This window comes from Dryobates pubescens, chromosome 6 (assembly GCF_014839835.1).
Source record: "Dryobates pubescens isolate bDryPub1 chromosome 6, bDryPub1.pri, whole genome shotgun sequence".
NCBI lineage: Eukaryota > Metazoa > Chordata > Aves > Piciformes > Picidae > Dryobates > Dryobates pubescens.
Window position 1 is genome coordinate 21,616,270 of NC_071617.1, and position 14,235 is coordinate 21,630,504.

The 14,235-nt window shown below is 39.6% G+C and overlaps 1 protein-coding gene across 1 annotated transcript in view; it reads right to left on the reverse strand.

Moving 5' to 3' along the window:
- UST (uronyl 2-sulfotransferase) overlaps window positions 1–14,235 on the reverse strand; it is a 163,095-nt gene that overhangs the window by 15,837 nt on the left and 133,023 nt on the right. The gene's annotated exons all lie outside the window — the stretch shown is intronic.

A 14,235-nucleotide genomic window follows, 5' to 3' on the forward strand; every position in this document is an offset into this window, starting at 1 on the left:
TCTGGCAGCTTCCGATGCTCAGTAGCTATGCATCCCTAGAGTCAGAAGTTGCATGGATGGCTGCTAAATGCATTGACACAATAAACTTCTGCATGAATGCAGTGTTATATTGCAATCCTAGCAAGGTTCTGGTCATCAGCATGATGTGTTGCAGGGAGTTCTAGTTATTTGTTAAAAGCTAAACAGCACAACCAATGCCACCTAACTTTTCATGTCTATTTTAAACTTCTAAAATCCAATTCTCCCCAAGAACTAATCTGCATTCAATCTCTTTCAATACTTCATTTTCTGTTTCTAGCACAGCCCACTTTAGCTGTCTGTTTTGCAAACTCAGAGGTCTATTTAATAAATTTCTTTTCCTGTGAAAGGCATTTCATGTCCCTGATGAACTCCCTTGCTCCTGCTGTTAGATCTTTTTTGAGGTGGTGTGATTGGAGTTACAAATAACCAATGGAAAATGCTGCAAATTGTGGTTAAAAAGTCACACAAGTAACTGATTTTAACTTTTTTCATATTTAAGAATCAGAATTAAATGATGATTTATCATTTCTTGAACCAAGAGTTGAACTGTTGCTTGTGCCAGAGCACAAACTGAGAATACTTCTTTAACAAAAAACGCAATTCAGGGCAAGAAGTTTTTTCAATTTCCTAGGCTAATTCTAAAAGCAAGAGAGGAGCTTAAAAGTCAGTTCAACTAATATTGTAAAGTAACACAGAAAATACACAGGAAAGTTAATATTTAGTGCCCCGTTTCAACAGCTATTCCTCAAAACAATGAATCCAGTTCTAAATGTATGATGTCCTTTTCAATTCGCTAAGCTTACAAGAAGAATGCCTGAATTTCACTCCTGCCCAATAGTTCAAAGAAATCCTGAAACCATAAATGATCTGCCTTTTAAAATTTGAAGGGAAAACGCACTCCTGAACATTATATATATAAAAATATGTAAGTGTGTATATATATATAAAAAATTTTATAGAGAACATTTCAATTAAGTTCTGTGGAAAATATGATGGGAAAGTTATTGAGAGAATGGTACATTCAGGGTTTCCACAGTAACAAAAACAAGGAGAAAAAAAATTAAGGTAGATTATAAAGGCTTGCCCAAACCCCCAAAATATCAGTCTCTGGGAGGCTTGGTGTATGTTTGCATAGAAGGGACATCTACGATGCTGGATGGACTTACAAAGGGCAATAGGGCCTACAGCACATGTTTTGACCTATGTTCAACACTCTCTGTGAGACCAAAACCTGGCTTAATGTCTAGACAGAGGTCAAGTTCTCCTGTAAGCCCATGGTTGCTGGGAATATGACGACTGCAAGCTCCCTAAAAATAGTTTCCTTACTACTACTTCCAGGTTACTATGGTGTGGCCAGTGACTATGGTCATCAGTTTCTAAACAAACATGGTAACCTGGCTGCATCAAATCCAGCTGAAACTTCATCTCTCTGCTTGCCATGGTGGTTGACAGCATTTCTGGCACATTCCATTTTTTGAAGTACATTTAGTGAAGAAATGAAAATCCCTACAGTGAGCAAATGTAGTCTTCATAAATATAACTACTTCCCCCCCCCTCCCCCCCCCCCTTTTTTTTTTTCTCATTTGGCCTGAGTAACATCAGGAAATGAAAAACTACAATGGTGAAGGAAGTGAAGGGACTATTCATGTAGCATGGGAAAAATTAAACTGAGTTTCAACACTTTAAAGTGGATGACATATGTTTATCAGAATACTTCTGTTGTATCTCTCTTGGCTTTGACTATCCAGTCTGTCTGCTAAGACTTAGAAACTGGGATATGGTGCTAGATTTGTCCTTTGATTTTAGTGCTAATCTGTGTAAGCCCTCCCACTACTTTGAATCAAAATATTGGTCTGACGTTGCCAGTTGCTATGAAAATACACCAATGTATCATGTCATGTTTCTTCACAGAATTACTCTATTACACTGAATATGTATATACAGTATGAAACGATATGTGAGACTGATCTTTTCCCTTTCTGTACATGAGACATAATGTGTCTATGCACTAACTTTTTATTTCTGTTAAAACAAAACCTGTACACCACAATGTGGTCTGGAAGGGTAACAGCAGCACCCTGTGAACAGAACAGCTGAATTCAAATAATTTCTACAAGTATCTTGCAAAAACATGCACCAAGGAAAATAATTTTCAGAGATTCAAAGCAGAATCTTTGGCTAAATGGGGAATATGCCCTTAAAAAAAGGCTAAATAATGTGTTCTGCAACTGCACAAAGTACTGGAGCCTGCCAGTGACCCCTTGCCATATTCCACCAGCAGCAGAAGGCAGTGCCAAGTAAATACAGACAAATACACTTTGCAATTTCACTACTCCCCTGTCAGTAAAAGCTTGACATTATCTGGGCTGACATTTTTGGTAAGCTGTTTGATAAAGTACAAGACGACAGATGGAGGTTTCTTGCTACCATCCACTTGTGTTGGCACAGGTGCACCAAATGGGCAAAGTTGTACGAGGTGCAATTTGTTCCTCTTATTTTCAGCTCATAAGAGCTGAAAATGGTTGACTACAAAATGGGTTTGCAGTCTCATATTAAGATGTATGTAGATGTATAGTGGGGGTGCGTGTGTATATGCCTATCACGATAATGTCTTTTTCATAAGGGCTTCAACACCAGGGTACTCATCTCATCCTCTTCATTCATATCCTTTGTCTCTGGCAAGGAAGTCCTAGGCATTTGCTGTGTTTATTTGTCCCACAAGGATCCAGGTTATAGACTTTGCTTCTGGAAGCAGTGATGGAAAATATACTACACCAAGGGTGCTAAAAAGCCCACAGAAAAGCCCATAAACTCCCCAAACAGTTCCACATAAAGGCTAACTCAAATAGTGCTCACGGATCTACTTAAAGGATAAACAAGGAGAGCACTAAGAAGGCATGATATAAACTTTATATGCATTCTTTATCCTTGCTGCTACAAACACTATCGCATGCTAAGTCCTTGACAACATCCACCTCTACACAACTGCATACCAGTATACAGCACAAGTGAGAAATACTCCTGCTGCTGAATTCCACGCAGCCACTCAGGGCATCAAACAAATCCCCAGAGAGATAAACAGCCACTTACCTTTCTTCACTGATCTTGCTGAGAGTTCAGTTTCCCTGGCACACAGTTTAAGCACCTGGCATTAAGTAACACCAATACCCTATGAAGTAAATCATGTTTGCTAGCTGCCTGAAGACCCTTCAAGTATCAGCCATGGCTACTGTGAAATTGGCAGAGCACTTACAGGAACAGTGGAGAGAGGAAGGAAACTTAAAAAATAAAAACAGGACTTCAATGTCCAGTGAAATATTCAGTGGTACTTAGGTTAAAACAGAGTTTTCTGTGAGTATTTTCATTCAACATTTTAAATAAATTTGTTTTGGCTGTGCTCTCACTCCTGTCATGTCCAATTTCCACTAGCTTAGATGAGATATATATTATGTATCAGCCACATATTAATACCCCACTCATTCTGTGCAACAGAAAAAACATATGTTTTTGACCAAGCAGTAAACTTTGAAACTTGCTGTCATGGCTTGAGTTAAATCTGCTGATGTTACTCAAAACCATTCTGCCATTATGCCAGCTTCAAAACGAAAGCGCTGGCTGGAGCAAAGTATCTGAACTTCAAGCCCTATGATTGTAACATGAGAGGCTTCCTGTTCTGGTTGCTGCTTCCTGTTTCTGGGTTTGGGGGTGTTGGTCTTTCCTGATGGCATGGTGGTGGGATAGGGAGGGGTGGAAGTTTGTTAGCTCATTGGCCTGGAGTTTTCCAGCACAGCCACTGTGCTCTGCCAGTAACTGCTGTTACACTTCTGCCTAAAACCAAGCAAACAACAAAACAACCCATCCCCTTGCTCTTCTTTTGCTAGGTCCATCAGTGCACTTTATCCATCTCCTTTCCCTCCCCCCTTCTGCCACACATAAAGAAAGAAATAATTTAGCAGATCTTTTGGAAATGCATCAAAGCAGTCAAATAGGAGGAGCAAAGACAGAGACAAGCACACAGATTTTGTTCTAAGTTTCGCATCTAAGTTTGGCATTGCAGGGTCTGCAATGCCAAAGACCCAATGGTCATCATAAGTATGCCTGCACCCTAAGAACAGCAATGCATCACACAACTTCACAGATTGTCCAGAACTGAAAGAAACACTATGGAAGACAAACCACTACAATTAACTCTCTTAAGATTTTTCACTACACAAAAAGTATTACATGGAATCATACTGCACTGGAAGGATTGGCTGATACACCTGAAAGCTGTGCTGCTATTCAGCAAGATCTGGACAGACTAAAGAGCTTGTTGAAGGGGAACCTAATGAAGTTCAACAATATAAGTGTCAAGCCTTGCATCTGGTGAGGAATAACCCCATGTATCAGTACACATTAGGGGTTGACCCGATGGAAAGCAGCTCTATGTAGAAGGGTCCCAGAGGCCTGTTGGATAATAAGTTATCCATGGGACAGCAATGTGCCCTTGTGGCCAAGATCCTGGGATTGTGGAATGTTCTCCTCATCCTCTACTCTGCCCTGGTGAGACCACATGGTGAGGGCATACATGAGATAAAGTCCAATGGAGGGCTACAAGATGATTAGGGGACTGGAACAGTTGTCTTAAGAGGAAAGGCTGAGAAGACCTGGGGCTGTTTAGTCTGTAGAAGAGAAGGATGAGATTTTATTAATGTTTATACACGTCTGAAGGGTGAGTTTCAAGAAGGGGTGGCCAGTCTCTCTTCAGCAGTGTCCTGTCATAGGATGAGGGCAATGGGTACTAACTAGGCCACAGGAAGTTCTGCCTCAACATGAGGAAAAACCTCTGTATTTTGAGGGTCAGAGAGCACTCAAACAAGCTGTCCAGAGAGGTTATGGAGCGTCCTTGTCTAAAGACTTTCAAAACCCACCTGGACATGTTCCTGTGTGGCCTGCCCTAGGTGACCCAGCTTTGGCCAGCAGTTTGGAATAGATGATCTCCAGAGTCCCTTACAGCCCCTACCACTCTGATTCTCCAATACTGTTTTTATCACTGATCTGTCAGAACACAAGAAATAAAGTTTCTTCCTATGGTGGATGAATAGACCTGATTAATCCCATAGTTACAGGGAAGCCAGACCAGAGGAGTCCAAGCAAGCCATGGGGAAAGCAAGTGGATTGTGAAGAGAGTGTATTTCAGGGCCTGAGAACAGAGCACGAGTGCTTGTATGGGCAGACAACAGATGCTGCTTCAGACTTTCAGCAAGCAGCAAAGTAGGGAGGGATGGGTAAATGCTTGGGTTTACTTACTGTTTCAACTTGGGCAACTGGAAGAAGATGACAAGTTAAGGCACTGGCCTCTGGCTAGGACTTCTATTTCTCTTGTGTCACCAATTATTATATTTTTCTTTCTCTTCAATACCCTTGTTTCTCCTGAGTATGCACGCATCAGCAACTGCATTCCCCAGAAATCCTCCCAATAGCTATCTGGAAAGACATTCATGCTATAGGGCATAACACTCTTCTAACATGTAGATGCCTTTCAAACCACAATTCATCTTCAGAAACCAAACTGCACAGAGGTACATGAAAAATTCCTCCAAGGCCTATTTTAGATGCAAGTCAGTTCAGCCAACTCACAAACATCAGCAGTAATTTCAATCCAGCAAGCATGTCTGGCATTCTCAAAACCTTTCCCCAAACCACACACCTCTTTGCACATGCACTTCTTTTAAAAGTAGTTTTTTTCCTTAGTGTTTTTATGTTTTTTGCCCTCAGCTTGTATGATAAAAATGTTTCCTGGGTAAGCTCTGGAGAACCAAGCAGACCAAACATTAATGCTCATATGGAACTTATTTAGAGGGGCAGAAAAATCCCTTAACTTGTGTAGTTATGTTATTTTGAGCTGGTTTTATATTTTATGTGTACATAGTGGAGCTGGAATTTCAGGATCAGCTTTTGTTTGCATTCATCATGAAACATTTGCTACATGAGCTGCTGCTACTGCTACCAAACCAGCTGCTGCTTGTTGCTAAAAAACTAGAGACCAACTCAACAGTCCTTTTCTTTCTCTGCTAAATCTAGCTGGCAAATGAGGCCGGTATTAGGCTTCAGACACCTTTTGCCTACCTGGAAAATGGACTTGAAAGAGAATGGATAAATTAGACCAAAAGCAGGTACGTACTGACAACACTGTACCACCTGCAACTAAATGCAGGATCAGAAATCTGAGGCAGCACCTCAAATGTGAATGTCTTTCCTTCAGCTGCTTTTAAGATTTATCCAGGACTCAGCCTTTCTGTCCTGCACCATCATTTTCTGCCATCTGGAAAAACTGAGCCATTGCTTAATCTAGTTTTGCAAAAAAAAAAAAAAGATTTTCTGTAGAGGATTGTGCAGGACACCCTTCCCCCCTGACAAATTGTGCACTCTCCTACCAACCTTGACACAGACCAGCACCCAGAGCACCAGCAAACTGCAGTCCTGAGTGCTGAATTTCAAATGTGTTGTTTTGTTATTATTATTAAAACACTTCAGTGCTGTTCTTGTTTTTTTTTGTTGTTTGCTTGTTTGTTTTCCTGGTAATGCCATATTGGCAGTGACCTCTCTCACTTCAATCCCTTTTTTTTTTTTAAGGCAACACTTATCCCAGGCTGGAGCACAGTCTCTGGGGTCTCCTCTGCCTGTTTAGAATAAGGGAAGAGTACCTAAAAATGAATGCCTACCTCTTCAACCTATTTATCCTGCAGGAGAACAGTCTCTCACATCCTTTTCTTTAAGAGCTTTTGGACACAGTCCCTGCAGAAAATCACAACTGTACCATTTAATGTTTGATGACTCCTTCAAAGAACTAGTTGATTTGTGAGGCTCTACAAACACCATACTGCCTTTTCCCAATTGTTTATTAATCCTATTCTTTATTATAGTGCCTACCAGTGCACTGGATTCTTCCATATGTTGTTATCCAGGTGATCACTGCAGCTCTTTAAAAGCTTGGAGTCTTGTTAACTACTTTCCCTTCTCCCACAATAGCTGCTGATTGAATGACAGGATGCATCACAGAGCTGGCCATTTCAGTTTCAATGAGATCCCTGGTGAATATTAGCTCCAACAGCAGCACTCCTGATGCTGCCAAGGAGTAAAGACACCTGAGAAAAAAATGCCACACCCTAACACCAACTCTGTTATCTGCATTATAGATGGTATCTGCAAGTAAATGAAAAGTTACTCAAAGTGAGTCCAAATAATACAACTCAAAAGATGAAATTTATAAAGTGTAGTTGTGCAAATGTTAGAGATCTGAAAAGCAGCCCAACTGGAAAAAAGATACTAATTAAAGAATACAATGAGAATGTAACTAGGAAGAAAGGTAAGAGACAGGGAAGTTAAACCCAGAGAGCAGTGGAATGGAAGATGTTCTTTCTTACCACATTTGTAAATTCGTGATTCCATTCCAAGAACAGAGAAAAAGCAGAAACGAGGAATCTCCCTGGCTTCTTTTGCAAGAGCTTCTTGGCAAGCAAAGTTTTCAAGAGGGACAAATCAAAACAGGTTTGGAAATTCCATCTGGGAAAGAAAGTAGGGAGCATAAACTCCAAGAAGGCCTCACTCTTGGAAGAGCAAGGGCTCAGGTCTGCACCACAAAATGCCTGCAGGGCAGGGAAAGCAAAGGGGGATTGGAGGAAGGAGCACAGGCATTGTGTGAGGCTACACTCAAGTGAGCAGATAATATCCTCAGGAGTGATGGCTGGGAGACATACCAAAAAGACTCCTCTGTAGCAGCTGAGAACTACACTTGCTAATATATGTCCTTCATTTTAATTCTTACAATTCTGTAATCAAGGGTCAACCATGCACTTTGCTGAAATTTATTTTATTCTTTCCCTTCTTTTCTAATAGAAATAATAGTGGCCTTAAGATGACTTTGAGCACTGCACATTGTGTCCTCTGGGAGTAACTAACCTATTTACAGATGTACTCTGTATGTCTCTTTCCGGAGAGTGTCTCCCTGCCACTTCTCCCAGTCACGCACTGTCTCCCTCTCCCCAACTCCATGGTGGGCCACCTAGTTCTGATGTGGTTGAAAAAAAGCCTTTGGGTAGCAGCTTTCATGCCTTTAGCAAGCTGCATGCCAAAAGGTGCCTTGCTATAATTTCACACCTAACTTGTCAAAATTTATGCTCTTTTATGTTTCCTTCATTTTAATTACTACAGCATTTTAATTATTATAACACCTCATTTGTATCACTGTAAAAACTTGATTTTAGATTGCATTGTTTACATGAAAACTTAAGTAATTGCTTAGGAATGGCTGCTCGCCTTTACTGTACAAAAATTACAGGTAAAAGGGGTTTTATAATTACATTGATTTCTGTAGTTACTTTGCCTTTAATATTTATCAAAACATTTCTGAGCCATCAAAGATACTGTCTCATGGTATTTACACAGCTCTTTCAGGATCACCCAGGTATAAGAATAATTAGCTTAACCTATAGCTATTCTATCACTGATAGAAAGGGCAGGACTTAAGATTAGTCTTATTTGAAGACTGAAAATATGACTACGTTCTTAAAAACCAAGTGAACAGTCAGTTCTGTGATCTGCTCCACATTGTTCCTCTGTCTTCAATGCTAAATATGCTGAACTTTCAGTTAAAAGATGTTTCTCCCTAAACACTGTCCCTGAAAACACTGCGTGACAACTACAATTAAACCAAATTCTCATTTGCCTCAGTCCTGAAAGTTTTTCAGACTCAAGTCTCTGCCACCTTTTGCAACTTGCTTGTTTCAATGTAGGTGAAAGGAAGACCTGAAAAATGTACTGGAGTTGCATCTGGGAACAGATGTACACTTATTAACTGGGACTTAATGGCCATCCACCTCCTCCCCTGCGCCTTCTGTTGCCTGAATAGAGGTCAAAGCTGCCAAAGAAGCAATTGGCATAATCTGTTACTGCTATATTTTTTTATTCAAATGCTATTTTAAAAAGCAGAAGCAGTAACAGAGGTTTAGCTGGAATGTTACTGATTAAAATAGCATTATGATTTTATTTAGTAGGTTATCCAAGAAGGGATGAACTGTCATTGCAAGCTTTAATTGTCTGTCATTAAAATGTTTGTGGTGCTGTGTCATCAGCGACCCTGGAATATTTATGAGATACTGCTATTACTGTGTCCGAATGCAGCTTTCCGCCCGTGCCAGAGTTTTAACAAAGCTGCTTGTCCACAGGTTTTTCATTTTGTTATACCAGGAACAGGAAACATTCAAGAGATGCATCGGGGAATCAACCTCAGATAAATAGCAGGAGCCTTGTTATAAACTATGACATTTTTAGTGACTGATATGCTGATCAGATAAACGTGACAGTTGCTTGAAACATACCAGCACTAACCCTTCAAAATGATCGCCTGACACACAAAAAATACACATGAATTCTTGATATGTGGGATGCAAAGGTTTGGCTGACTGGCCTCTTGAGATTCAGACCACAAATAAGTCTTGTTTTTACTGCAATGAAGTATGAAATTACATCTGTGTGGGTTAAGTCCAAAACCAGACAGGCCTTCAATAGATCTGATGAAAGGAAATTGAAACAACACAAGCATCATGAAGATGTGGGACAAAATGCAAAATCTGGAGGCTGAAGTCTTTTGGAATTGCACTAAGAGATGAAGACAATGCCATAGGTGGGCTCAGCCTTCACAATCCTACAGGTATAAATGCATTATACACAAAGTTTAGAGGGGAAACTGCTCATGACAGAGAAGCTCAGACAAGAGCATGCTTCAGATGGGCGTCATCTTGCCAGTTGTTGGGAAAAAGCAATATACTAAAAAGGTGGTGGAGAAGAATAGTAAAGAGGTAGAAGGCGGCAGAGCTCTGTACATACAGCGTCTATTATAGCACAAAGAAAAGAAAGATCCAGTAATTATGTAAAAAAATACTTAGCCTTCCTCTACAACGTATTGCAGGTTGTTGGAGCTGGCTTCACCTTCCACTACAACTCATTCTGAGTAGAGCCTTTACAAAGTCAGCTCCCATGAAAATCCAAGCCTAAAGCAAGGATTTAAAATTTTGCATTGTAACTGGAAAGAAGAGAAACCATGTCCTTCTTTGCCACATTAAGTGGTGAGACCTGGAAGGCAGCCAACCTCAAACACCAGAAGTGATGGATAGGGTTAGTGTGGATCAACACTGGCATTCTTCATTTCTCTAAATCATGAATCATGCCCATTGTCTCAACTCGCCACTATAAAATACATCAATTTCTCACCTGATCTAAACGGTTATTGTTGGTGCTGCTGGACTTCAAAAGTCTTGCCTCCATGAGAAGGCAGAACCATAGTAATATGTTTGATAGATGGACCTATACATTATACTTCCCTGCATAGTAAGCTCAGGGAGTAGATTTACCCAAAATGATTGTCATTGTCATGACACACAGTCCACATTTTTTGTCTCAATATGCAGCATTTATTCTGGGACTGAAGATGTATTTATAGGCACATGTCCTGCTGCATAATCATACAGGTACAGGCTGACTTCAAGCTAAGAAGTGCACACTAACAGGGAACTTAGTAAATGAAATGGACTTGAACCGGGATGCATACAAGCCCCATGTAGGCTTGGAAAGCCATGCCAAACTCTTGCCACACCTTCACTGTTGCTTGCATTTTAGCAATAAGACTGATACTATCTTGGATAGATCTTTCAGTGCCACAGTTATGAATCTCATGCAACAGAGTCTGGTGTGGCTTTCAGCTTCCTCCGCAGAACATGAAGAGTAGCTGTTATGAGCTGCCAACCTTTGCTGCAGAACTTGCCACAGAGAAGTTCAGCTTCTGAGACAAATCTTCCAAAGACCTAGCAGACACTTTGAAAAACAGTCATGAGAATGCCCAGAAGCACTCGAATCCTTCTGAGAATTTCTATTCACAAAACTCTCAGTTTATCCATAATGGCATTTGAAACCTCTGAAAACAACATATTTTTCTGTTATGAAGTTGGAAGGGTAATTCTACCAACTGTGCACATCACTGATAGGTGCATCTACAAACTTCAAGGCATCCTCGATTGGGCAGTCCAGTTTTGTCCTTCCTCTCCAAACCTTGTATCTTCGTGGCTGAAGAGCTAAATAATGTACCTACAGCCTTTGATACTACCTTAATCTTTATAAAACAAATCAAAGCGAGGCTTAGTTGTGCAGAATACTTAGATGCTATCAGCCTAATCAAGAACAATCTCCTCAGGGATATGCACTGTGGCTATTCATCTTTCCCTGCCTTTCTTGCACACAGAAGAATGTGATTTATTTTTTTTTTTTAACAAGAAACAAAAATAAAATTAAACACTATTCCCAGAGCTTAAACTGCCTGCTTTATCATACACATTGTTCAGAGTGGAGTTCTGTGTAATTTTGAAAGTGCAGACTTCAGAGGGGGAAGAAGGGAACAGCTCATTCACATTTCCTATTTTTATTTTCTATTTTCAGAACAGGATGTTGGGTGATAAAGAAGAAAACACCACCCAGGCAGAATGTAAATTCACATGTGCTATTACCACTGGCAGGACATTCAAGTCCCCTGAAGTCCTAAACATGCAGGGAGATTACACCACCTTCTGGACAAAAACTTCTTAAGTCACACATACAGTTCGCTTCAAATAATGGATGGGAACATACCACAGAAACGTTATGCCCAAGTCCCAAGTCTAACCTCATGTTTTACCTTCACATGAAATTTTTCCTCTTCTGTAGAAAGTTTCATAAACAGCCATTCCTCCTGAGAATATAATTTAGGGAAAGCAGAAAGCTGTTTTAGTGTGTGAGCTAAAGTAAAACAGTATGTTTGGAGTTTCTGAGCTTTTGAATGAATTCAAACTTTTCCCAAATTCTGATTTAAGAAAGTAGTTAGCTGCAAAGAAGTGATGTGAAGAAAAAAAACATCTCAGCATTTAAATTGACTCTAATCCAGGTTGCTTTATTCTCACATCACAAGTACAGATGCTTGTAGGAAAGAGGACTGTGCATTTGTGCACAAGAGATGAGCCAATATATTCCTTTACCACAACCCTCTCCAGAAAGCACAGCTCACGAGAAGCAGGAAGACTTTTAGAAGCTGAAAATGACTTGCCCTAATTTCTTACAAATAGAAAAGGTCAAGACTGGGCCACTAGCATTCATGAACAGAATTGACTTAAAAAATCAGCACATTTATACTACCCAGGATAAAGTTACTGCTACAGTTTAAAACATTCCCTGTAAATTAAAAAAAAAAAGAAAGCAGCAGCACATTCTACATATGAACAATATATTTTCTTCCAGTTGACAGCATGAGTAATTTTATTGCACTCAATAAAATGCACTGTTTGAAAAGCTTAAGTCTGTCTTTTTGCTTTAGAGTAAGATCTACACAGTCTCCACACAAAATGTTAATTCTTAGGAAACAAAGATTTTTTTTTTCCCTTGTATTTGGAAGAAGTGTTTTAATAGGGCTTCTGCTGCCAAAGAAAATTTTTGAGCTGCTGCAGAAAGATGAGAGGATACAGGCACGACAAAAACCATTTTATTGTCTATTCCTTTACATTAAATGCTGTTAACTTTTACTCCATGTCACAGAAGTTGACAAGGCAGAAGAAAATTCTGTGGTTTTCTGTGTATGATATGTACTTCCTCTTTCTTAAATTCATCAAGGATAAGAAACCCACATGTGCCCATTTCAAAAGAAACTCTGTAAGATTTCTCTGTATTCTGGCTACCAGCCAGGCAATCGAAGCGAGGTATAGCCAGCAAAAATGAACAGGACTGACCAATTATTTTTCCTTCAATTGTGCTCCTGAGAGTGTAGAGAAATTTTACACGTAAGGTTATGCCATAATTATTTCAAGCCATTCAAAAAGGCAAGGAAAACTCCAAAATTTCCAGTGAATATAAACTCTGCAGTTGGACCCTATCTGCTTCAATGCTGGCTCAAAAAGAGAGAAAGAGTATTGAGCTAAATCTTGCTGTGTTAAGAAAGAAACAGTAAACACAGTAATATTTGATTTGATTTTGTTTTTTAATTCTACCTATTGATCCGTCTATCTGTTCCACAATCCATCTGCTGCTGACCCTCACTTCCATTTTGATCTCTTGTCATCACAGTTCTGGCTGTTAAGGCAGGAAGAGTTTGTCACTTTGGACAAGACAGGCAACAAAAAAGACAGTCCTTTTGCAATTGTTGACTTGGTATCAATATTAATTTCAAGAAGAGAATGGAAAAGGAGAAAAACAGGAAGCCTGTAGCTCTTAAGTATTCTGCAAGATAAGACCAGATTGGTTCCAATGAAAACTTTAGCTCCACAAAGAGCTTTCACATTTTATTGCAAGTCAAAATACTTGGCATATGAATTAGCTGAAGGCAACATTTTTATTAATGCAATGAAGAAAATTAGCCTCCTAATGTTCTCTGACACTAAAATTTCCTGTCATGCAGAATTGTTGATTTAAAAATGTGATACAATATAAAGAAAGGAAAAAGCCAGCACAGAAAAAATACACAGGAGTTGGCAAGCAAAATGTATTGAAAATCTCAATAACCAACTGTTAGTGATAATGTCTGAACAACTCAACTGCACTTCACTCTTTTAATTATTTTAGGTTTCTCCTTCAGTTTATTCCTGCCAGTGAAACCAATCATTACTATCACTGACAAAAACTCTCACATTTCTGAGCGTTCTGATGTAGCTAGCTGACCACCAGACCCACAGTTTTACTGGTCACCTGTATAAGAACAACATCAGCAAAGTATTTTTGAAGGTGTAAAAGCTACAGGTTTTGTTTTCTAGCTAGGAGGAGGACACTGAGAAAGAGTTTCTTAATAAATGTTACATACTGTCTCACATGAAGAAATTTTACCACAGATACCAAAACAAAGAAGTTTGAATATGGCTTGAATGATTAAAAGAAACAGATGAGAAAAAGTTTCTAGATTTCTTGATTTTTATTTGGATCAACCTATACTGAAGGCTTTTAAGAACTGTGCTTGGATGGGAGCTGAAGCGATCTGGTACCTGCTCAAAGCACCCGCGGGAGGAAGGTCCCAGCTTGGGGAAGAAGAAGAGTTTTAAACTAGAACTCCCACAGACATATCTTAAATGCACGTGTGATTTCATGGGTTTGATAGCATCCAGCACTTTGCTTCCTACAACAGCAAGAGGTAGGGAATTTTAATTTGGTTTTTATTATGATATTGGTGAG